Source organism: Apodemus sylvaticus, chromosome 12 (assembly GCF_947179515.1).
Source record: "Apodemus sylvaticus chromosome 12, mApoSyl1.1, whole genome shotgun sequence".
Taxonomy (NCBI): Eukaryota; Metazoa; Chordata; class Mammalia; order Rodentia; family Muridae; genus Apodemus; species Apodemus sylvaticus.
The window spans coordinates 55,778,482-55,803,625 of NC_067483.1; positions in this window are offsets into that span (position 1 = coordinate 55,778,482).

Here is a 25,144-nt window from a genome sequence, read left to right on the forward strand (position 1 = left end):
TTACCTACAGAAAAATGAAAGACCCAAAGACAACTGCATCATCAGAAAGAAAAACCTAATATGTGTGAAGACATGAAACTACATCTAAAAGAACTCTATGACTTGTAAACATAATAGCTGATTTTATTCTTTACCGAGCATTTTTTTTTTTTTTTACCTGAGCTAGTGATGAGCCCTGGAAATATGGTTTTGAAATTTTCCTGAAAATTTTAAGTTGCTTATTTTGTAAGTCTTTTTAAATATAATTCCATTTTATAAATATGTCATGTACTGATATAATATGTACCATAATCAGGGAGAAATAATTTAATTTGGCAAGATTTGTCTGCTGCTTTTGAAAATAATTAGAAGCCTTTATTATTATCAACACTAAGGTGTACACTAGGAATAGAACAAACTGAAAAAAATTAACAATGAAACATCAAGTTTAAATTAAATATGAAACTAAATATTTATATTTAAAGAATTAACGGTTATTGCTTTGTATTATAATTATGAATATTTGCTAAACGCTGTATGTTATAATCAGTGTTACACCTATAAGTTTAAAGTAAGTTTAATTTATAATTTAATACACTTTTTGGATAGCTTGATTTGGTCACCAATGGAAATGTCAGTATTATTCTTACCAGAATACCTTTATGTCAGAATGTAAATTAGAATGTGATAATGATTGTTTTATTGCCAGTCTTAGTTTAATGTGATAGGACTACAGGGATAATTCTCTGGTGCTCAAACAAAAGCTAATTCCATTTTTCTACTTCACTCTCTTCCTGATAGCTTTTGCTAAATAATTTGCTCAGGTTGTGAAATTGCATTTACTGTACATTGTTGAGTTTGGAAAACAGAAGGTACTCAGTGGTGGAGTACTTGCTTAGTATGAATGAGTCTCTTGATTTGATACCTGCACTTATACAAAAAAGAAGTTGTCTTGGGGTTTCTTTCGCTGTGAGTGGGCACCATGACCACAACTCTTATTATAAAACATTTAATTGGGGCTGGCTTAGAGTGCAGGCATTTAGCCCATTATTGTCATGGCAGAAAACTTGGGGTCACATCAGCAGATACAGTGCAGAGAGGTAGCTAGATGTTCTACATCCAGATTGGCAGGCAGTGGTAAGAGAGAGACACTGGGTCTACCTTGAGTTTCTGAAACCCCCAAACCCTCTCTCAGTTACACATTTCCTTCAACAAAGCCACTCCTACTCCAATAGGGCTACTTCCTGTGAGCCTATAGGGGCCATTTTCAATCAAACCACTGTAAGACTATTCCTTTTAAAAAACTTTATATTTAACATCAACACATTGATACTAAATAAAAATTCCGAATAAGAAATACCTATTTAAAAACAGGTCTAATTTTTTGATACACAAAAGCAAAATTTTTAAACAATTTGCTATGGTAAAGCAATATTCCAAAGCATAAAGAACTGTTTACATATAGGTTAGTTCTCCCATAACTACTGTGAAATTAAGGTAGGTAATGAGAGTTGGCAGGGACAAGTAATGTTAACACTTGGACAATGGAACTATATTTAAAAGAGTTCAAGCAATAGTTTATATAGGGATAACTTAGCATAAATGCAATGGGAATATACTCAAGCCAGACAATCTGTAGATGAGCCTACCTCCAATTCAGCAAGCTTAAGCTACAAGGCAAATTTCATGTAAAGTCTCTAATCCTTCTAGATAATGAAAGGACAGCAGCTAATATAAGGAATTTGAGAGATTTAAGAGATTAAATAAAGGACTGCCAGGAAGATACTTTGACTATGTTTTAGGAGACTGAGAAAAATTGAGATTGCTCTTTGTTTGGAAAAAAATTCAATTAGATCAATGTCCCAGTACCTTTGGGGGAAGTCAAGCATTCACTATAAGACGTTTGGACTCTATTTCAAAGGAGCTCAAAGGTGTTATAAAGAGTGGTAATTAGGTTTATCAAACTGATTTGTATAGACTTTCTTCTCTAGCTAAAGCTATATTTGTTTCCATAAACTCAATGATAACATGCTCAAATCGTTTTTATTTTGCTAAAGAAAGTCTCCAGACTATAATACAATGTGGCATGAATGATGGCAAAATTTGTTAGCTTGATATTTTTCTTTTAGGTCAAAGTATAGAAATGTTCAGCTCGCAGTTGGCCTTGGAGGCACAAGCCTCTAATTCCAGCTTCTCAGGAGGCTGATACCAGAAGATGGCAAGTTCAGAATGTCTCTGTACTATTAACTGAGTTCAAGCCCAGCATTGGAAATTTAGTAAGACCCTATCTCAGAAAGGATTGAACATTTATGAATAATTTGTGCTATAAATACATTGCAACAGGATGCTAATTAGGTTTCACCTGGGCATATTTTCTTATTAGATATATTCTTTATTTACATTTCAAATGATTTTCCCTTCCCTGGTCCCATCCCTCCAAAAACCCCATAAGCCATCTCCCCTCCCCTATTCCCCAATCAACCCCCTCCTGATTCCCTGTCCTAGTATTCACCTACACTGCTGCATGGAGCCTTTCTAGGACCAGGGGCCTTTTCTCCCTTTGATGTCCAACAAGGCCATTCTCTGCTGCCTATGCGTCTGGAGCCATGAGTTACACAATGTGTACTATCTGGTTGATGTTTTTGTCCCTAGTTGCTCTGGGAATACTGGGTGGCTCATCATTGTTCCTCCTATGGTGCTGCAAACCCCTTTAGCTCTGTGGGTACTTTCTCTAAGTCCCCCATTGGGGACCCTGTGCTCTGTACAATGGCTAACTGAGAGTGTCCCCCACTGTATTTGTCATGCACTAGCAGAGCCTCCCAGGTGACAGCTATATCCAGAAGCAGTCAGCAAGTACTTGTGGGCATCGATAATAGTATCTGGGTTTTGTAAGTGTATATGGGATAGATCACTGGGTGAGATAGTCTGTGGATGGTCTTTCTCTCAGTCTCTGCTCCACACTTTGTCTCTGTATCTCCTTCTGTGGATATTTTGTTTCCTTTTCTAAGAAGGACCAGTGTGATTCTAACCAAAGAAGTGAAAGATTTGTATGATAAGAATGTCAAGTCTCTGAAGAAAGAAAGCGAAGAAGACATGTTTCTTGTATAAGCAACAATACAAAGAAAGTTTAATATTTCTTTGGCGTTGTTAAGGTAGTGAATATAATACCGGTTATTAATATAAACTACTTGAGTTTAAGTCTTCTGTTGTCTAAGCTATTATAGTGATAGTTTTGGAACAAGAATGCTGTCTTCATGTTCTTCATGTTTTGCTAACATTTATCAGATCCCCTCCACACTGTCAGAGTAGTGGTTCTTTCATCCACTTCAGTTTCCTTTTCCTTTTACATTTTTGTTACAATTATATGCTATTTCTCTTCCTATCTATTGCTTATTTTGAAATAATACCTTCTTATATAAACCTGTCATTAACAGGATCATGTTTGAATATCCCCTTCTGAATGACACATGACATAAATATGAATCTCTCTCTCTCTCTCTCTCTCTCTCTCTCTCTCTCTCTCTCTCTGTGTGTGTGTGTGTGTGTGTGTGTGTGTGTGTGTGTGTGTGTGAGGCATGGTTGCACCTACCTGAAGTCATAGTATTGAGATGATGCTGCCAATGGGAGAGAATCTAACCTTAATTTGTAGTAAAACCTGACCAGTTTTATTAAATTGGAAAAGAACTCAAGTAATCTTATTTATAAGCAAAAAGAAAAGAAAAATGAATGGAAAGTAATACATCTTCAGAATGAAAAGAAATTCATTTCATAAATGAAATAAAATATATTAAAAGTAAAATGCTCAAAAATTATGAGAAATTAAAAGTTTGAAGTATACAAAATGAAAGTTATAACTAAATTATTGATTTATCTATAAAATAATGTAGATGGTTCTATGATATTAAGACAATTTCTTTAAGAAAAATTCTGACAGTTGTAAGTTAAGTACCAACTTTAAATTGTATTTTCTTTCCAAATGTTATGTATTAGATTAAATTCCAAGTAAAGTCTTGGACAGAAGTTAAAATTTATTTGGAAGGAATCAGTGTAAGCAGTTATCATTCATACAAGATTTTTTTTTTATAATTCTGAATTCTTTCTTTATATACACTTAGAGATACTGAGACTAATTCCCAAATATCTGAGTGTGATACAGATATGAATAGATCCTTGTACTCTGAAGACAAAACAAAAGTAGTTATCAAGTGATGCTATCATACTGTTTCCTGGGAGGTGTTTCTGACAATGAAAGTACAATGGACATCTTAGAGTCAATAAGATATGGAGGAATATCAATATCTGTTCACTACTCACACTCATTGTATGAAGGCATGGATTTCACTCACTGTAGATATCATAGGTGTATGAGTATATGTGTGTATATGTATATATAAATGTGTGTATATGTATATATACACATACATGTAGCATGTAAAGATATATGTATGTGTATGTACATATACATGTACCATGTAAAGATATATGTATATTTATACCTCTGTATATTCACAAGAATAATCACAAACATATTTTATATGTGTGTATTTTAGATCCTATCTTTCTGAACAATCTTCATTCTTAATCTACATAGTATGCTAACATAAAAAATTAATTCAATTATTAACTAAAATTTTCTAGACATTGGAATGAATAAAAACATAACAATATGAACATATCAAACAAATAGTAATCTTTCTAATAAGTATGGTCACTTGAATAAAAATTAATTGAAACATATTAAATGGACTTTTGGGGAATGGGGGTCTAGAAAAGGGGAACTCATTTGAAATGTAAATAAAAAATATATCTAATAAAAAAAGAAAAAAAGAAAAGAAAATACAAAAAAATGGTATATTTACTTCTTACCACAGAGTGTTATTATAAAATTCAAAGAGTAACATCCTCTGTGATGGTTATGACTCTTTTTTCTTCCACACTTCATTATCAGTATTACCAATTTCTTAGCTATTAACCTCGTGAGTTCTTTTTTTTTTTTTTTTTTTTGCAATGTGCTACCATTTTATCATAGTGTGCACTTTAATTTTTATTATAAAAATATCTCCATTCATTCCCAAAAGAATGGTCTACATTCTTTTCTACAAGAATAATTTGCTATGGTTGATAATACAAATAATACCATTTGCCTCAAGAATAATCTTGAGTGAGCAAGGAGATGTGTGGAATGCTGAGGTTTTATTGACTGAGGTATTTTAAATGTAAGATGTTTTTCTTTCCATTTTTTAATTGTATTTTTATTGGAAATTAACTTTTTTATTAGATATTTCCTTTATTTACATTTCAAATGCTATCCTCATTTGTCATTGAAAACCCCCTATCTGATATTCTCTCCCCCTGATCAGTAACCTACCCACTCCTGCTTTCCTGACCTGGCATTCCCTTACCCTGAGACAATGAGCATTCATAGGCTCTCACTGATCTTCTACCAGGTTATCCTCTGCTACCCATGTGGCTAGAGCCATGGGTCCCTCCATCTTTGGTTGGTGGTTAAGTTGCCAAACCCAAACACTATTGAGGATGCCAACAAGTGCTTGCTGACAGAAGCCTGATATAGCTGTTTCCATGGAGGCCCGGCCAGTGGATGACAAATACAGAGGGGGATGCTCTCAGCCAACCATTGAACTGAGCACAGGGTCCCCAATGAAGGAGCTAGAGAATGGACTCAAGGAGCTAAAGAGTTTTACATCCCCATAGGAGGAACAACAATATGAACCAAGCAGTACACACACACACACACACACACACACACACACACATACACACACATGCCCCACATTAGCATTCAATAAACACTCAATATACATTTTTTCATTTATTTTATTTGTATATATATTTTTTTTATTGTCTATATTCTTTGTTTACATTCCAAATGCTTTCCCCTTTCCAAGTTTCCCCCTCCCCATATGTCCCATAAATCCTCTTCTCTCCATCCATTCTCCTATCATTCCTCCTCCCTTTTCCCTGTCCTGGTACTCCCCTACAATGCTGGATCAAGCCTTTGCAGGATCAGGGCCCTCTTCTTCCTTCTTCATGGGAATCATTTGATATGCTAATTGTGTCTTCAGTATTCAGAGCTTCTGGGGTAATTAATATTCATTTATCAATGATTGCATTCTATGTGTATTCTTTTGTGATTGGGTTACCTTGCTTAGGATGATATTTTCCAGTTAAAATGAAATTTATTAAACATTATAAGTTCAATATTAAGCTTCTCTGGTAAACCTCATGTATTTAAGTTTTCAGCAGGCACATATAAAACATATAACAATAGGACCTGCAGAACAGATATTATATACATACATGCATATATATATATATATATGTGTGTGTGTGTGTGTGTGTGTGTGTGTGTGTGTGTATTGCTTCATATCTTCATATTTGTGGTTTAGATGGTAACTATCTCTCATATTTTTCAACATTAGTAATCTTGGTCAATAGTTGATTGCACTCTGGAGACAGGTTTGAAAGGTCATAGACTCTGCTTCTTGCTCTTCCTTTGCTTATTTCTAGCAGTTGACAATGTTAGTCTTTAACTTCATGTTTCAATAGCCATTTGGCTTTCTGACCTGTTTCCCTGCATGGATGGACTTATGTTCCTCTGGAACTGTAAGCCTAAACTCTTCCTTATATTAGCTATTTTAGTCATGGTGTTTGAACATAACAAAAGAAAAGTAACTAATGCTTGTTTACACATGAATATGTACAAATATTTAGAAATATACATGGACATATAAATAAAATAAAAGATAGTATACAGTGCAGATTTCAGAACGTAAGTCTGAAATGAACCAGTTGCATTTTCTTTTATTTACCAACATTCAATAGTGCTTTCTATGTAATTGGACATCGAAATAAATTCTTTATTGTCAAGATGATAATTAAAATCATTCCAGTGAGTAAAGATAGACTGTACATTTTTTACATATTAAGCATTTATCAAAACTTCCTGTAGTGGAAAGATTTTTCTGGCAAACTTCACCTCTCCTGAGCTATCTTCATAAGTTGCATAGTGTCTGTATGTAGATATACACAATTACCATGGCAGTACAAGGCTCAAGAGAATATAGTTATCACAATGGTTCACTTAGTTTTGAAGAATAGTTTTACTTGGTATAAACAAAACATCAACCAACAGATTGGGAAAGGATCTTCACCAACCCTAAATCCGACAGAGGGATAATATCTAATATATACAAAGAACTCAAGAAGGTAGAACCCAGAGAACCAAAAAACCCCATTGAAAAGTGGGGTACGGAGCTAAACAAAGAATTTTCACATGAAGAACTTCAGAGAGCTGAGAAACACCTTAAGAAATGTTCAACATCATTAATCATTAGGGAAATGCAAATCAAAACAACCCTGAGATTTCACCTCACACCAGTCAGGATGGCTAAGGTCAAAAACTCAATAGACAGCAGGTGTTGGTGAGGATGTGGAGAAAGAGGAACACTCCTCCACTGCTGGTGAGATTGCAAGATGGTGCAACCACTTTGGAAATCAGTCTGGCGGTTCCTCAGAAAACTGGGCATGACACTTCCTGAGGACCCTGCTATACCACTCCTGGGCATATATACAGAGGATTCTTCAGCATGCTATAAGGACACATGCTCCACTATGTTCATAGCAGCCCTATTTGTAGTAGCCAGAAGCTGGAAAGAACCCAGTTGTCCTTCAATGGAGGAATGGATACAAAAAATGTTGTATATTTACACAATGGAGTACTATTCAGCCATTAGAAACAATGTATTCATGAAATTCTTAGACAAATGGATGGAGCTGTAGAACATCATACTAAGTGAGGTAACCCAGTCTCAAAAGATCAATCATTGTATGCACTCACTGATAAGTAGATATTAGCCTAGAAACTTTGAATAGCCAAGACATAATCCACACATTAAATGATGTCCAGAAAGAATGGAGGAGTGGCCCCCTGGTTCTGGAAAGACTCAGTGCAAGAGTATAGGAGAATTCCAGAACAGGGAAGCGGGAAGGGGTAGATGGAGGAACACGAGGAGATAAGAGGGCTTATGGGACCTGCAGGGAGTGGTACCCAGAAAAGGGGAAATCATTTGAAATGTAAATAAAAAATATATCCATTTTAAAAAAAGATAGGAACAAGATTATTACACCAAAAAAAAAAGTTTTCACTCTCCCTCTAAAGGAAATTTTTGAGCACATGGAAGGTGAAATGGCCTTCTTGATTCAAAGAATGAAGATTTCAAAAAAAACAGAACAAAACAAAATACCCCAAAATACTTCTTCAAATATATTTATTTATTAAAGTTATATTCAATTCCCTGATAATTTCATACTTGTACATAATAAATTTAATTGCAATTCTCCCTCCTACTTTAAGCAATTTGTTTTTCACTCATTGAATTTAATTTGTTCTTTTAAATTTTTAGTTTAAATGTATTATTTAAAACTTTCATGCATCTATACAGTATACTGAACATGCATCCATCTTATTCCTGTTCAGTTATTCCTTGGACACCCAGTCCCCAAAATATTTCCTTCCTAACATCATGTCCATTTATTGATTGAGTTTTAATACACCGAATCCAATTAGTATTGCCAGTGTATAGATAGATATAAGGCCATCCAAAGACACATGATTACCTACCAATGACCTTCCTAAATGAAAAAGTGACTCTCCCTCTTACAGAGTTCATCAGCCACCAATAGATCCTTTGGTACGTGCAGAGACTTGCTAGCCTCTCCTTTATTCATGCTGAATGATTTAGCTTGTAGGTAACTACAATCACTAAATATATATGTGTGCAATAGCTGTGTCATGTCTAGAATACAGCAATTTCCCATTTGCCTGCTCTGCCCCTTCTCCCATATTACTCTCTGAGCTTTGGAGAAGGAGCATAACTTATTTACATGAATGTCATATATATCTAAACATTCACATTTGCTTACATGCAGCAATTTAAGTATTTATGACATTTTGCATTAACTTCTACCCCATGGAGTCTGAAGATTCTCTGACAAAAGTTGGGAGTAGTACAAACCTGTGAACAGAACAATACACAATTAGGTAGTTTAACAATATGTTTCTTGGAAAACAACAAAAGTACATTCCTTCCTAAGTACTATATCCACCCTATTTAAGTATTTTGCTTGTTTATCATTGGTTTTCTTATTTATAATACCAAGAACAAATTTTCTCTAATCTTCAAATCAAAGAGCAATTGGTCAGCACCATAAATAGACTTGCCAGTACTGCCAGTAGGTACATCTTATCTGGAAGGTTATTATTGTTGTGTTCAGGGTTCAATGCAATGGTCAAGAATACCACTGATGCCTCTTCTCCCCTTCAGCAATATGAAAACTAACCAGCAAGAAGAGCATTTCCTGGTCAGTTTAAGATTTATATCTCTGACTCATAAACAGATTTTCTTATCTTTGAAAAGAAAGTTTTACCATCAATGTAGAATTTATCATTTATCATTTATATTTCATCTAACATGAAATATATATTTACATGTTACACTTTCAAATATTGATTATGGAAATAGATCTTCAATAATCTTTTTAAAATATTTAGTGGTTTATTTGCTGAAAATGATAGTCATCATTTGTTATTACTGATTTTCTCCCTCTGCCTATGCTTCTTTGAAAGTAAAATATTTAGTTGGCATATTTAATATATTTTTTGCCTTGAAAATATAAATGCATTTAATTAATAAGAGTTCATGGGAATAAAAAATATGCCTGTGGGTTAAAATTTATAAGGGGATGATTTTAAATTTAGAACACAAAGTGGAATGGAACTATGACATTTGTTTTAAGTGCCTATATGATCAAAGATCAAAGAAAAAACCAAACAATTACAAAGCAGAATGAAAAATGCAAACAATAGTCGTCTTGGTTATAGCCCACAGCAGCTCTTATACATCTTCAAAAATAAATAGCCTCAATTATAAACTTGGCACAAACAATATGTTTGTGAGTTATAATTAAAGTAAGGTACTAGAGTTGATTTTCTCCACTTTATGACCAGTAACCTACAGATGAACACATAGTCCTACCTTAAGATGTAGTTTATAATATACTTAACTAACATTTAATTCACAATACAGTCTTAATGTGGTGAGTTTAAGCCTGGAAGAACTCTGTAGCAAATAGAATCAATAAAGGCACTGAAGCATTATTAAAGGTATAACATAAATAAGGACTAATTTGGATTCTTTTCTATACTAATATAACAACTGATTCATATGCTATCCATATGCAAGGATCATTTGTAAAAAGTCATTATTATAATAAAAATATAATCAATAAATTATTTCCAGGAATTGTTTTATTTTCTATTAATTTTACAAATCTTATTATGAGAAGTAATTATTGATATTAATTTCCACTCTGGGATGAATTGGAATGGAATCTATAGTTATAACTGAAATTACAAGTAGTAGACATATTTGTGGCATAGCAATACTCAAACTAATATTTCTAAAACTAAATTTTACATTACACATTATCTTAACATACATATATTTGCAAATATTCTCACTGATATAAATACATTTTAATGGTAGTTTTATTATGGAGGCAAACAATTGTTCTGTGGTTAGATTTTAGACTCACTCAACAGAGGAAAATTATAGCTGATATTGTAAATTTGAATAAAAATAGCTAGACTAGTCATAAGTCAAAGGAACTAATACAGCTCTTCACCTAAGTGACATAGTGTACAGATTCTGTCACCTAGAATACCTGTGTTTATGTGCTAATACAATCACTACTCCTAGCCTTCATCAGAACGACACCTACTTCTGGTAATTGCATTTACATTTTATTTCTTTTAAACTTAATATATGCACATTGAATTTACATCATTCTTATCTGTTTTGATGCATGTAACTCTTCCTGTGTCCTTTTTCTATATCAAACTCACAAACTCTTTTCTCTAATTAATAATTTTACAATGCATACAGATATTTATTTTTTATATATATTCACAAGTGAATATATGACCAACTGAATCCATCATGATGGTTTATATACACGTTTCTAAAGCAGAACATTTGAGATTCTACACCACATGTAGGGTGTCACTCTCAGTAGCCATTCACCTATAGGTAAGACCTTATGGAATTTCCCTTGTCCTCATTGGTATGCCAACTGGTGTTGCAGTAATAATTCCTAGTTATTCAGGAAGTCATATTGTTGAAATTTCATAAGTGAAGTTACCTCGACATATCGAGGGCATACTCTAGTTGTAGACATCTAGTCCTCTAGCTCTTGCCATTATTCTGTCCTCTCTTCCACAATTTTACCTAAACTTGAATGTTGGCATTGATTTGCATATGTATCAATTATGGACAGGCACCGTTTAGATTTGTTTCTTAGTTATTGTGCAAAAGATTAGAAATGATCGGATATGTAATAAAAGTTATTGATAAGAAAATAAATGTGATATATTTTATTTACTATAGTATATTTCAAAGTATCATAAAAATATAAATCCTGAATAAAGAATTGATTCTTCTGTATTAGAAGATTTTTACAGAATAAAAGTATCATCTTTTTATGTTTATTTTAAAATCTGAAAATTATACCATTATCTGAACACCATAGATGCAGTTATAATTGTGACAACTAATGATATACCTTCAAATATAACTGTAATTTTACAGTATCAACAACTTTGATTCAAGCTCATGCATTAAGTATTGAGTATTCAGAGTTTAATTTTACTACTCTGAAAAAGTTATTGATATAATCTAAAGGCCCCCCTGAAAGTCTACTTCCTTGTTATAGTAACAGAAGTATAGATTTCATTTTCTCTTTTGAATATAGAAATAATAGATAAATTTTAAAAGTGAGCAAAGTACTTTTTTATGTGACTAATCCTGCATATTTTGAGTGCTTAATACCGATGACTATACTGAGTTTAAGCTAGAAAAGTATGAAGTGTTTATATATCAAAGAATTATAAACATTAGAAGGAAATAGAACTTTTTGGATACGGTTCGAAGTAGGAAATATATGGTGGGTTGTCATGGTTAAAAACTCAAAAATGCAAATAACAGAGAGAGTAATCAAGGTATAAGAATGAATATGCATTTTGCTCTCTAAAAAGCGGCTACAACTACTCTGTACATTCTGTAAATACTTAATACAAGTCTACATTTATAGATAAGATATAAACTGAAACCATCATTACTTGAAAGTCAATGTTTATCTATTCAACTAGGTCAAAGCAATAAATATTCATATAATTGTGTCACTGCTCTTATGTCAACTAAAAACAATCTAGAGTCATCTGAAAGGAGACAACCTCAATTCAGAAAATGCTTCCATATGATCCAGCTGTAAGGCATTTTTTTAAATGAGCGATTCACGGAGGATAGCCCAGCTGATGGTACACTTTCTGGGCTGGTGGTACTAGGCTCTATAAGAAAGCTAGCTGAGTTCTTTCAGAAAGGAACAAATCTGGGTCAGAGTTTTTGATGGTGGGTTGACAACCACGTCCCTCCACTTGATAACCTGTCTTTTTACCGGAGGTGAACTCTACAAGTTCCCTTTCCCCACTGTAGGACATTTTATCTAAGGTCACTCCCATTGAGTCCTGAGATTCTCTAACCTCCCATGTCTCTGATACATTGTAGAGGGTCCTCCCCCACCTCATACCACCTGAGGTTGCCTGTTTTCATTCTTTCTGCTGACTTTCAGGGCTTCATTCCTGCACCCCCCAATACCTGCTCATGTTCCCCTCCTCCCTCTTTCCTTCCTTGTCCCCTTTCCCAACCAGGTTTCTCCCTTCTTCCCTACCCCTCCTGAGGTTGATTTCTTCTCACTCTCAAGTGTGATTGAGGCATCCTCACTTAGGCCCTTCACCTTGTTATTCTTTTGGAGTTCAGTGGATTGTATCATGGGAATTCTGTACTTTTTCGATAATATGCACTTATTAGTGAGTACATATCATTGTCTGAGTTACCTCACTAAGAGAATTTTCTAGTTCCACCCATTATGCTGCAAAGCTCATGATGTACTATTCGTTCTGCAGGAACAAAATTGGAGATGAGCCTGAGCAAAAGGAGTTCCCGTGACAGCCCCAAATTGAGATCCAACTCAGGGGGAAGGCCTATTGCCTGACACTATTACAGATGCCACAATGTGTTTACAAACAGAGCCATATCATGACTGCCCTGAAAGGCCCACCAGGCAGCTGAAAGAGTAAGATGCAGATATTTACACCCAACCAATAGACTTAAGCTCTTGACCCCTGCAGTTGAATTAGGGATAACCTGGGAGAAGATGAGGAGGAGGGTGACCCCCTAAGAAAACCAGTAGTCTCAACTAACCTGGACCCTTGGGATCTCTCAGAAACTGGACCACCAGCCAGGCAGCCTATACCAGCTGATATGAGGCCCACAAAACATACACAGCAGAGGACTGTCAGGTCTGGATTCAGTCAGTGAAGAGGTACCTAACTCTCAAGAGACTTGGGGCCCCAGTGTGTGGGGCGGTCTGATGGGCTGGGGGTGGGGTGGGGTGAGAACATCCTCTTGGAGATGAGGAGAAGATAGGAGGGGGATATGGAACAAACAGAAGGAGAACCAGGAGGGGGAAAAAGTCTGGACTGTAAAAAAAAGATTAAAGAAGAAAAAAAAGAAAAGAAAAATAAAAGAGAAAGCTGACTGAGTAAAGTCATTGAAGCAAGCTAGGCAGTAGCATTCCTTAAGGTTTCCGCATTACCTTCTACCTCCGAGTTGCTGACATGTTTAAGTTCCTGTCTAGGCCTCCTTTAATGATGAAAGGTGCTGCGGAGTGTGAGGTTAATAAGCCCTTTCCTCCCTAAGCTGCTTCAGTCCTGGTGTTTAGTCACAGCAATATTAAGTCCATGCAAGACAGTCATACAGAATCTTTTACAATTTCTAAACCTGTTCCAAGCAATGCAAAATTATAATCATTGAACATATATAGTCCTTTATCCTGAATCTCTAAATAAAACTTTAACTATGAAAAGTAAATAATATTAATAAATAAGAAGAGAGATAAGTGACTTCATTATTTGCATTTTTCTTTGTATTTTATTAGTATCCTTTATGAGACAGAAAGTGATACTTTGTTTTCAAGTTTGTCTCAGGAATACTTGTTTGAAGATCACCGCATTAGTTGGAAATGGACCTGTTAACATCAATGTAATTATAATTTCCAAAATAAAATGAATAAATAAAATCATGGTTATACTTACAACACAATTCCTGCATGCAAGGCTCAGGTGTCATTATAAAAAATGTGGATGGGTAGTGGGATGGGAAAGACCAGAGGAGAAGGGAGTTTACTATGTGATATGTCACCTACAAATATCACAGAAAACCTCCAAAATATGGTTCCTTTTACAAGACCTGAAAAAAAGATTATACAAATTGACATGACAATGTGGAAGAAACAATCAGGAAGACTCAACCCCAGTCAGAGAAATATAAACAATAATAAGGAATGCTTTAAAGTGCATAAATTGCTTATCCAATAACAAATATTCAGCCATAAAGATATCTACATACAAAACACATGATAGAGACTGAGCAGAGTATAATCATGTGCTCTATTCATTAATTCATTGATTCATTCAAAAGTAAAATTTATACAAAAAATAATGCAAATAAAGAAAATTAGCCATAGATTTGGGAGAGAGGGGGTGGTGAACACATAAAGGTGATTTGGGCAAGAAAACAGAATGGGAAAATTCTCTAATTACACTGTAATCTCAAAACCTAAAAAAGATACTTAAAAACCAAAGCACTCTATAGTCTTGAGTTGATTTGCACATCAATAGAAGAGTTTACAAATCAATTATAAACAGTATAGAAGTTGATGTAGAATCTTATTTGAGACAATCCCATTCTTAAGAAATGATTAACATTTATCAAATCATAATTATTAATCTTCCACCTACCAAGTCCTGATAACATGTAAATAACATGGTCAAATTCATGCTTTGTCTGTTCTGATCATGTCCTATGCTATTCAGGAACTCTCAGTGGTAAAAAGGTTTCTGGAGGAAATGACCAACAGAAAAAAAAAAGTTGAACTTTACTGTCAACTGGCTGAACATTTATTTGAATTAAACATTGAAGTGTGGCTAATTAAACCATTAACCTTTATATTAAAAATTCTATTTCACACTGTGTTCTACACCAGGGTTCAGCTGTAGTTCAGGTGTTGCTTAATTAAATCTAAGGCTAGAATGGTTTTTCATATATTCTGTTATGTTCATTAATAAGAGACCATAAGCATTGGAAGCTATTTTAGTACATAATTTACTATTATTTTTGTTATTAAATGAATAATGCTCACATTAACATTTATGGTAATAATTTGAGGAGAATTCATCCCTATCTACATCACTAAATAAGAAGCATAAAATTGAGAATTCCATATATAAGCACACTTAAGGGAAAGATGCCTTTGTCATATATATATAATATCAGTTTTGTAATTTAATTTCCTTTTATTCTTATCATTCAATAAAATTCAAGAAAATAATTGAAATGGCATTTACACAAAGAATTGCAATTGTGTTGACATATTAATCTCTCAATGATATTTTATTTGTTTTCAAAGGCTAATTTTGTATTAATACATTTTATAAATAGAAATATTTGAATCATAGGGTAGCTTAATAGATCAGTAAGACACTAAGACATGAGCCTCCATGTACCCCATTCCTGTTTGGAATAGAAATGGCATTTTAAAGAAATCAAATCCTAAAATGAATGACAGTAAGCGTTTTACTAGCTCTAAGAGTAGCTTTGCCATATATTAGAGAAAAATAATCTATAGCAGTATCTATTTCTGCTATCTCACCTCCTATATAGGTACTTATTTTTATGTACTCCCAATTTCTAGTTGCCTCTTAGAATGTCTTTCACCAAATTCCTAACACATATGCTGTTTATACTGTGCCTGTATCATTTACCTTGGTGACTAAATCTTGAAACCATTTTTGATAGCTCATTTCATTACACAATTTTCTCTTCTACATTTGTCAGAAATTGTTGGAGCAAATAAAATAATTTTAGAAAATAAGCACTGAAGAGCATTACTGTAGTCCTAGAACTCAGGAAGCAGAGGCAAGGGGTACAACAGTTTCAAACAAGCCTTAGCTACAACCATCATACCATTATTATAACAACCTATAGCTCTTGCTCAAGCACTTGCTCGCTCGCTCTCTGGCTCTCTTACTTGTGCTCTCCCTCAATATGTGTACATATATGGGTATATGAATCATTTCTTTTATTTACATATATGTATGTGTTAGTACACATTTACTTTAAGGCAGAAATGTCATATGTTGTTTACTAGATGAAGAAACTTGAACATAAAATCCTTCCTTTTTAAGTAGAACAATTCAGCAAAACAGTGTTTGCCAGTAGAATCGGACATAGAATTCTGTGTTTTATATTTCTAAAAACACATATAAAATATTCAAGGATTATTATTTGAATGAACAAAAGGTTTTGCTCTTTTTACAAACCTAAAATGGGAGACTCTTTTAAAATTAGCTCGTTTTCTGAAAGTGTTTCTACTATTGATGCAAAACACAATGAACAGAAAATTAGCAACTTAGCTGTTAGTTTCCATACCTTAACATTTTAAAGGGGTGTACCTAACACAAATTCTTGCCCTTTTCAAATCTTTAGTAACATCAGTGCAGGTTTCTAGACTTGGCCAATGAAAACTTTATGTCATCATAAAGTTTTGGTTTTGGACCTGTGGGAAAATTAGTCATAAAAGTGAAAGAGTGCGACATAGTTATACATGCCCTGAGCACACTTTAGATGAAATGTGAAATTCTTAAATACATCTTTAAGATAATTCTTTTTTTTCTATTCTCAACATTTTTTTATTCAATATATTTTTTTATTTACATTTCAAATGATTTCCTCTTCTCTGGTCCCCCACTCCCCGAAAGTCACATAAGCCCTCTTCCCTCCCCCTGTTCTCTCACCCCTTCCCACTTCCCTGTTCTGGTTTTGCCTTATACTGCTACACTGAGTCTTTCCAGTACCAGGAGCCACTCCTCCACTCTTCTTGTACCTCATTTGATGTGTGGATTATGTTTTGGGTATTCCGATTTTCCAGGCTAATATCCACTTATTAGTGACTGCATACCATGATTGATCTTTTGAGACTGGGTTACCTCAGTTAGTATGATGTTCTCCAGCTCCATCCATTTGCCTAAGAATTTCATGAATTCATTGTTTCTAATGGCTGAATAGTACTCCATTGTGTATATATACCACATTTTCTGCATCCATTCTTCTGTTGATGGATACCTGGCTTCTTTCCAGCTTCTGGCTATTATAAATAGGGCTGCTATGCACATAGTGGAGCATATATCCTTATTACATGCTCGGGAATTCTCTGGGTATATGCCCAGGAACAAAAATGATCAAAGAGACAAAGAATTAAGACCATTAAAAGATAAATATATGTATCTGTTGCCAATTCTTTATGGTTCCTGGTATTCCTGTTGAAGTATGTTGAGTTCTGCAAATTTATTAGGGATTTTATATGCGAGAATTAGTGTCATAGACAACTAACTCAGCATGTCCTGCAGAATCTATGACACTAAGACATGAGCCTCCATGTACCCCCATTCCTGTTTTGAATAGAAATGGCATTTTAAAGAAATCAAATCCTAAAATAAATGACAGTAAGCTTTTTACTAGTTCTAAGAGTGGCTTTGCCATATATTAGAGAAAAATAATCTGTTTCATTGTTTCCAGCTAAGGCACTCATTCTTATTTTTGCTTAGTTCAATTCAAAAGCTCCATTGGCAGCACTCAATCAAGTAGATTCTCTGTTGTTTATAGCAGGTGTTTCCTCAATTACTCCAGCTGTGGGAATATGACAAAGGTTAAGCAAGAAGCAGAGCAGGAAATGATCAGTGATGTGCAAACATGGTCTGCTTAACACTGCTTTCCAGTGAAGTTTATAAATGAAGCAAGGCTTTATATTATGTTTAAATGAAGTAAAATTATATTATTGTTTAACATAGTTATACATCGTTTGAAATGAATTTAGTAAAAGTACAGACACATGCACACCTGCACACACATGCACTCCTGCACACACATGCACACACTTCTGTGAGAACATTCTTTAAATAAAATTTTATCATATAAATGTGCCTTTTAATATTTTATACAGTTGCCAAATGTTATATGACTGAAACAATTCAGAACAGATTTTCTATCTGTACCCTCTACATCTATACCTAAGGCCTGGGGAATATCATAGAGACAGATATAGAAAAAAGGTGAGAGCCAAAGGTCCTAGATGGCTGTTGTTACACTGAAAATTCTAAGTAAGAGGAAAGTTGCACCTATGATATCTCAAAAATAGGTTACCTAAGGAAACACAATTCAATAAGCCAACATAGATGGGAAAAATTCGAGATGCTCACCTTGCAATGAACAGCTATAGTCAGTCAATGGCTTTTGAGAGAAAAAGCCTTGATTTTCTGCAAGGATAAGATCCTGATATTCAATACCATATGGTCAGCCCTGAAACGTGTACATAATTCCAACACCAAATAGACACCATAGATCCATATATGCAGGTGGATTCGTAAACACACACACACAGACACAGACACACAGACACACACACAATGCTATGAATATATAACAATAATAAAGAAAAAATCTTTTCTGCATAACAATAAGGATTGTGGAACTTTGGCTCTTACAATTATTCTCTTTCCTCTTCTATGATATTCTCTGAGTCTTAGGTGTAGAGGGAAGGGTAGAAAATGTGTTCTGAATTATTTCAGTTACATTAATAATTTGACAGGGAGATGAGGCCCACAAATATAGTTAGAAAAGCAAAAGTGAGGAGATACTATAAAATATAATAACCACATATGAATTTGTTTAAAAAGTAAATATTTGTATTAAATAAGATTTAAAAAAAAGATTTTCATAATTCTCTTTTGAAAATTTTCACTCACCTTTCACATCACCCAGATCCCTCCTTCCCTCATACCCACCCACAATGCTTCCTATATACCACTAAGTGGGTGACCATCCTCTAGAAATTGTTAGATCTATGAAGGATGTCACACCTTTAAAAATAATTGTCTTTCTCTAAACAACATCAATTAGCATAGCTATTCAACTAGAAGTGAGACTTTTTGCCCATCTTGCCTCTTTACTCTGAGACTATGTCTAACAGTAATTTTCGAAGGGTTTTCATGCTTTGCAATCACTGTGAATGCAGATGGACACCTGTCATATTGCTTCTGGAAAACACAGTTTACTTGCAGTGATCTACTACATTTGTCTCTTGCCACTTTCAACTTCCTCTTCCACAAGAATCCATGAATTTTAGGAAGAATCCGATAGGATATACCATTATATTGAGGAATGAGCACTCTGGGGTTATTAATTTACTGTACCTATGTTGATAATCCCTTTGTTGCTTGTCAACTACTACAAAAAGAAGTATAGTCTCCAATTTACTTTTCTGGTTTTACGGTGACTCCACTTTATATATTCAAATCTGAAGACCTGGAGCTAGAAACCAAAGGTGGGGGAGAATATGTGGTGTCTGTCTTTCTAAGACCAGGTTAAAACATACATTATATTTTTTTGTACTTTAATCTGTATACTTGCAAATTTAATTATTTTTATTTGTCCTTCATCTAGAAACATTCCACAGAGTATATATAACACACTGAACAGATAGCTGAATATATATATTTACATACACACATACACACACACACACACACACACACACACACATATATTCTTTATATATAATGTATATCAACTAAAGCTTGGAAAGATAAAAGACAAAATAATACAACTACATTTTAATACATATTAATCTATAAATATACATAATATATATCTATATATATCAACAAAAGCTTGGGAGGGAAAAGGATAAAATGATGTAATTATACATGAATTTAAAATATTAAAATTCAAAACAACTTTAAAAATAAATGATAAAATGCTAAAATCATTGAATAATGAGATGTTTATCTGATGAGGTTTGTCGGGTTTACTAATCTGTGGATATGCTGAGAAGTCTAGCTACAGTTTCATGTATAACAAAACCCATATACTTGTTTCAATTTTTGAAGGGAGCCTTAAGTCTAACAATCAAACAGATTTTTTTGTACCAGTATTTCATACGTGGGCAAATCCTTCCAGCTCTTCATAGCAGCTCAGAGGGTTGGCAGCTAAATAAGACTGATGCAAATGGTGCTGGATGGAAATGATTACCCTCATATAGAAAAATGAAGCTAGATTTTTATCTCCCACCTTCACAAAACTTAAATCCAAATAGATCAAAACCCTTAACCAAAGACTTGATATTTTGAATCTGGAGAAGGAGAACATAGGAAATAAGCTCAAACCTATGAATTGGATCCTGGTTGCTTATGTGTTAAGCACAAGTAAAACAGAATGGGACTGCATTAAAACAAAAAGCTTTGGTATCTGTGAAGGATTGAATATGCTTGGGCCTTTTGGGAGAGATGACCTTTCTGGAGTAGGTATGGCCTTGTTAAGAGGAAATTTGTCTCTGTGGGGTTTGGGTTTTCATACCCTCCTCCAAACTACATGGAAGTCAATATTCTAGATAGTCTTTAGAGAAAGATATAGAACTCTCAGGTCCTTGAGAGGCATACATGCCTGAACTCTACCATGCTAATCCCCCTGATGATAATTGAATCTCAAAACCAGTAAACTAGCCCCAATTAAATGTTGTCCCTTAAAAGAGTTCCCTTGATCATGGTGTCTCATCTCTGTAATGGAACACCAAACTAAGACAGTAGAGAAGAAAAGTCTTAATTAGAAAAAAAAATGAGTTATAATTTTTTGCCAGTTACCTTCAGACAAAGGGAATAATCTATGATAATAATGTTTATAAGTAGAAATTTTATTGAAAATCATATAACCATTAGATATTAAATGAGTGTTTACTATGTAGATAGTCTACTACTTTGCATATAGTATGGGCTATATATTTACCCTTCTTTTTTTATTTTTTTTGATCTCCCTTCAGGGTGTTTAATTTTACAAAGAATATTCCTCTGTAATTTTTATATTTTTAGCTTTGTCCTACCAAGCATCCTAATTTCCTCTTTTCACAGAGATCTCTGTATTTCATTAATATATCCAATATTGGATTCTATAGGAATGAGGTATGCGTTAATTAAAAAATGCTTGAATTAAACTGTTAGATGCATTTTCAATACATTTTACTTCTATATAAATGAAACAATATAATACAATACTAGGAACATATTAATATTTTTTAAAAGTTATTTTTCTTTCACTGGACAATTGCTAGAGGGATTCTATAGTGTTAACTGGTGTTGTCAAGTTGGTTGGACCTTAATGAACTAAGATACATTTGTTTCCATCTGTGAGGGAATTTCAAGAAGACTTAAACTCAGGAAGACCCCCCTTCCGCATGGGAGCATCTTCTAGTGACAGCACATATGCAAAGCCATTCTAGGAAAAAGCAATGCTATTCATTTATATGCCTTTACTTTTTTCTGGTGAGGAAAAGGGAATGTAACAATTGGATTGCACACTACAGTCTATGTAGTCCAGCAATAGCTGTCAGCATTTTGAATGTCTGCTAACGGCTAACTACTCAGTCCAGGAGCACAAGTGCCTCAGCAGTTCAGATATCATGCTAAAGTCTTGGAGGATTTCTGGAAAATCTCTACAATAAACTAAAGGCAGAATAGCTGAATGCTATTAGTAAAGTAAAATGGAAGCAGCTCTAAAAATACCAGATGCAGCAGCAGCAACAACAACAATAATAACAACAATAGGGTAGATATACTCACCAGAAAGAGAATTTCAGACCAATTTCTCTTATGAACATTGATATAAAAATCAATAAAATTCTTGCCAACTGAATTCAAGAATATATCAGAATGATAATTCACCATGAACAAGAAGGCTTTATTCCAGGGCTAAAGGCATTTTTCAATATAAGGAAAACTACATAAACAAACTAAAAAAAAAAAAAAAATAACACATGCTCATGACCATTTCATTAGATACTGAAAAAGCATTTGACAAAATTTAGTATCCCTTCATGATAAAAGTCTTGAAGAGATCAGGAATTCAAGGCCCATATCTAAACATAGTAAAAGCAATATACAGCAAAATTGGTAGCCAACATCAAACTAAATGGAGAAAAACTTGAAGCAATCCCAGTAAAACAGGGGAACAAACAAGACTGCCCTCTCTCTCCATGTCTATTCAATATAGTACTCGAAGTCCTAGCTAGAGCAACTAGACAACAAAAGAATGCCAAAGGTAGACAAATGGGAAAGGAAGAAGTCAAAATATCACTGTGACATAATCCTATATTAAGTGACCCAAAAAATTCTACCAGAGAACTCCTAAAGCTGATTAAAAAAAACTTGATCAACGTAGCTAGATATAAAATTAACTCAAACAAATCTGTAGCCTTCATCTATTCAAAAGATAAACAAGCTGAAAAAGAAATTAAGGGAACCACACCCTTTACAATAGTCAGAAATACTATTACATACCTTGGGGTGACTCTAACCAAGCAAGTGAAAGATCTGTATAATAAGAACTCAAGCCTCTGAAGAAAGAAATTGAAGATCTCAGAAGACCTTCCATGCACATGGATTGGCAGGATTAGCACAGTAAAAATGGCCATCTTGCCAAAAGCCATCTACAGATTCAATGCAATTTCCAACAAAATTCAAAATCAATTCTTCATAGAGCTAGAAAGTGCAATCTGCAAATTCATTTAGGATAACAAAAGACCCCAGGATACTGAAAACTATTTTCCACAACAAAATAATTTCTTGGGGAATCACCATCCGTGACCTCAAGCTCTACTACAGAGCAATAGTGATTAAAAACTGTATGGTATTGGTACAGAGACAGGAGGGAGATCAATAGAATAGAATTGAAGACCCAGAAATGAACCCACACATGTATGGTCACTTAATCTTTGGCAAAGGGGCAAAAAACTTCCAGTGGAAAAAAAAAGACAGCATTTTTGACAAATGGTGCTGGATCAACTGGACGTCAACATGTTGAAAATACAAATTGACCCATTCTTGTCTCCTTGTACAAAGCTAAAGTCCAAGTGGATCAAGAATCTCCACATAAAACCAGATATACTGAAGCTTATAGAAGAGAAAGTGGGGAAGAGCCTTAAATACATGGGCACAGAGGAATGTTTCCTGAAAAAAAAAACATCAATGGCTTATTCTCTAAGAACAAGAATTGACAAATGGAACCTCATAAAACTGCAAAGTTTCTGTAAGAAAAAGGATACTGTCAATAGGAAAAAATGACAACCAACAGATTGGGAAAAGATATTTACCTATCCTACATCTGATAGAGGCCTAATATCCAATATATACAAAGAACTCAAGAAGTTATATTCCAGAGAGTCAAATAACCCTATTAAAAAATCAGATACAGAGATAAACTGAGAATTTTCAACTGAAGAAGCCTGAATGGCAATGAAGCACCTAAAGAAATGTTCGGCATCCTTAGTTATCAGGGAAATCCAAATCAAAAGATCCCTGAGATTCCACCTCACACCAGTCATAATGGCTAAGATGAAAAACTCAGACAACAGATGCTGGCAAGGGTGTGGAGATAGAGGAACACTCCTCCATTGTTATTGAGATTGCAAGCTGGTGCAACTACTCTGAAAATCACTTTTGTGGTTCTTCAGGAAATTGGACATAGTACTACCTGAGGACCCAGACTTATCATTCCTGGGCACATACCCAGATGATGTTCCAACATGTAATAAGGACACATGCTCCACTATGTTCAGAACAGCCTTATTTGTAATAGCCAGAAGCTGGAAAGAACCCCGATGTCCTTCAACAAAGGAATGGATACAGAAAATGTGGTATATTTACCCAATGAAGTACTATTCAGCTACTAAAATCAGTGAATTCATGAAATTCTTAGGCAAATGGATGGAACTAGAAATTGTCATCTTGAATGTGGTAACCCAGTCACAAAAGAACACACATGGTATGCGCTCACTGATAATTGGATATTAGACCAAATGCTCATAATAAAAAAAAAAAAATACAACTCACAGAACACACAGAGCTCAAGAAAAAGAAAATTCAAAGTGTGGGTGCTCCAGTTTTTCTGAGAAAAGGAACAAAATACTCACAGGAGCAATTTTGGAAGCTAAGTGTGGGGCAGAGATTGAAGAAAAGGCCACCCAAAGACTCTCCTACCTGAGGATTTATCCTATAAACAGTCACCAAACCCCAACACTATTATGGATGGCAAGAAGTTCTTGCCAAAAGGAGCCTATTATGGTTGTCTCCTGAGGGGCTCTGCCAGAGCCTTACAGATACAGAGGCAGACGCTAGCAGCCCACCATTGCACTGAGCAAGGTGTCCCCAATGAAGGAGTTGGAGTGAGGACTGGAGGAGCTGAAGAGCTTTGCAGCTCCATGGGAAGAACCATGAAGTCTGCCAACCAGACCCCCAGGGCAACCAAGGTGTACACATGGTTCCAGCTGCAATTGTGGCAGAGGAATGCCTTGTCAGGCATAAGTGGAAGGAGAGGTCCTTGGTCCTATGAAAACCTGATAGATGCCCCAGCATGGGGAAATAGAAAGGGGGTAGGTGAAAGTGGGTTGGGCTTAGGGACATCTTCTTGGAGGCAGGAGGTGGGAAGATGGGTTGTGGGTTTTCTGGGAGTGGGGAAACAGGGAAAGGATATAATACTTGAAATGTAAATGAAGAATATATTCAATAAAAAATTTTTAAAACAACAAAACAAAAAAACAGAACAAACAAAAAAATCACGTGGTTGTTAGTCATTAGACATTCATTCTTTCTTTAGAGATGTTTTATTAATTATTGAATGTCAAATGTCAAAACCGAAGTTGGAGCGCTTTTTGTAAGCATTTACAACAATTAGATCTTTCATGTGTGCAAGAGCAAGTATATCAGTGATAACTCTTATGATACTCAACACAAGGTATATTCATAACAAGATTCCCAATTCTCTCCTTTCAGTCTACTGTGTGTTGATATTGAAATAGAAGTCAAAAAGTTTAGGTTCATACAAAATTTATAGTTGTATAATTTTAAGCATAACTTTTGAGACCTTCT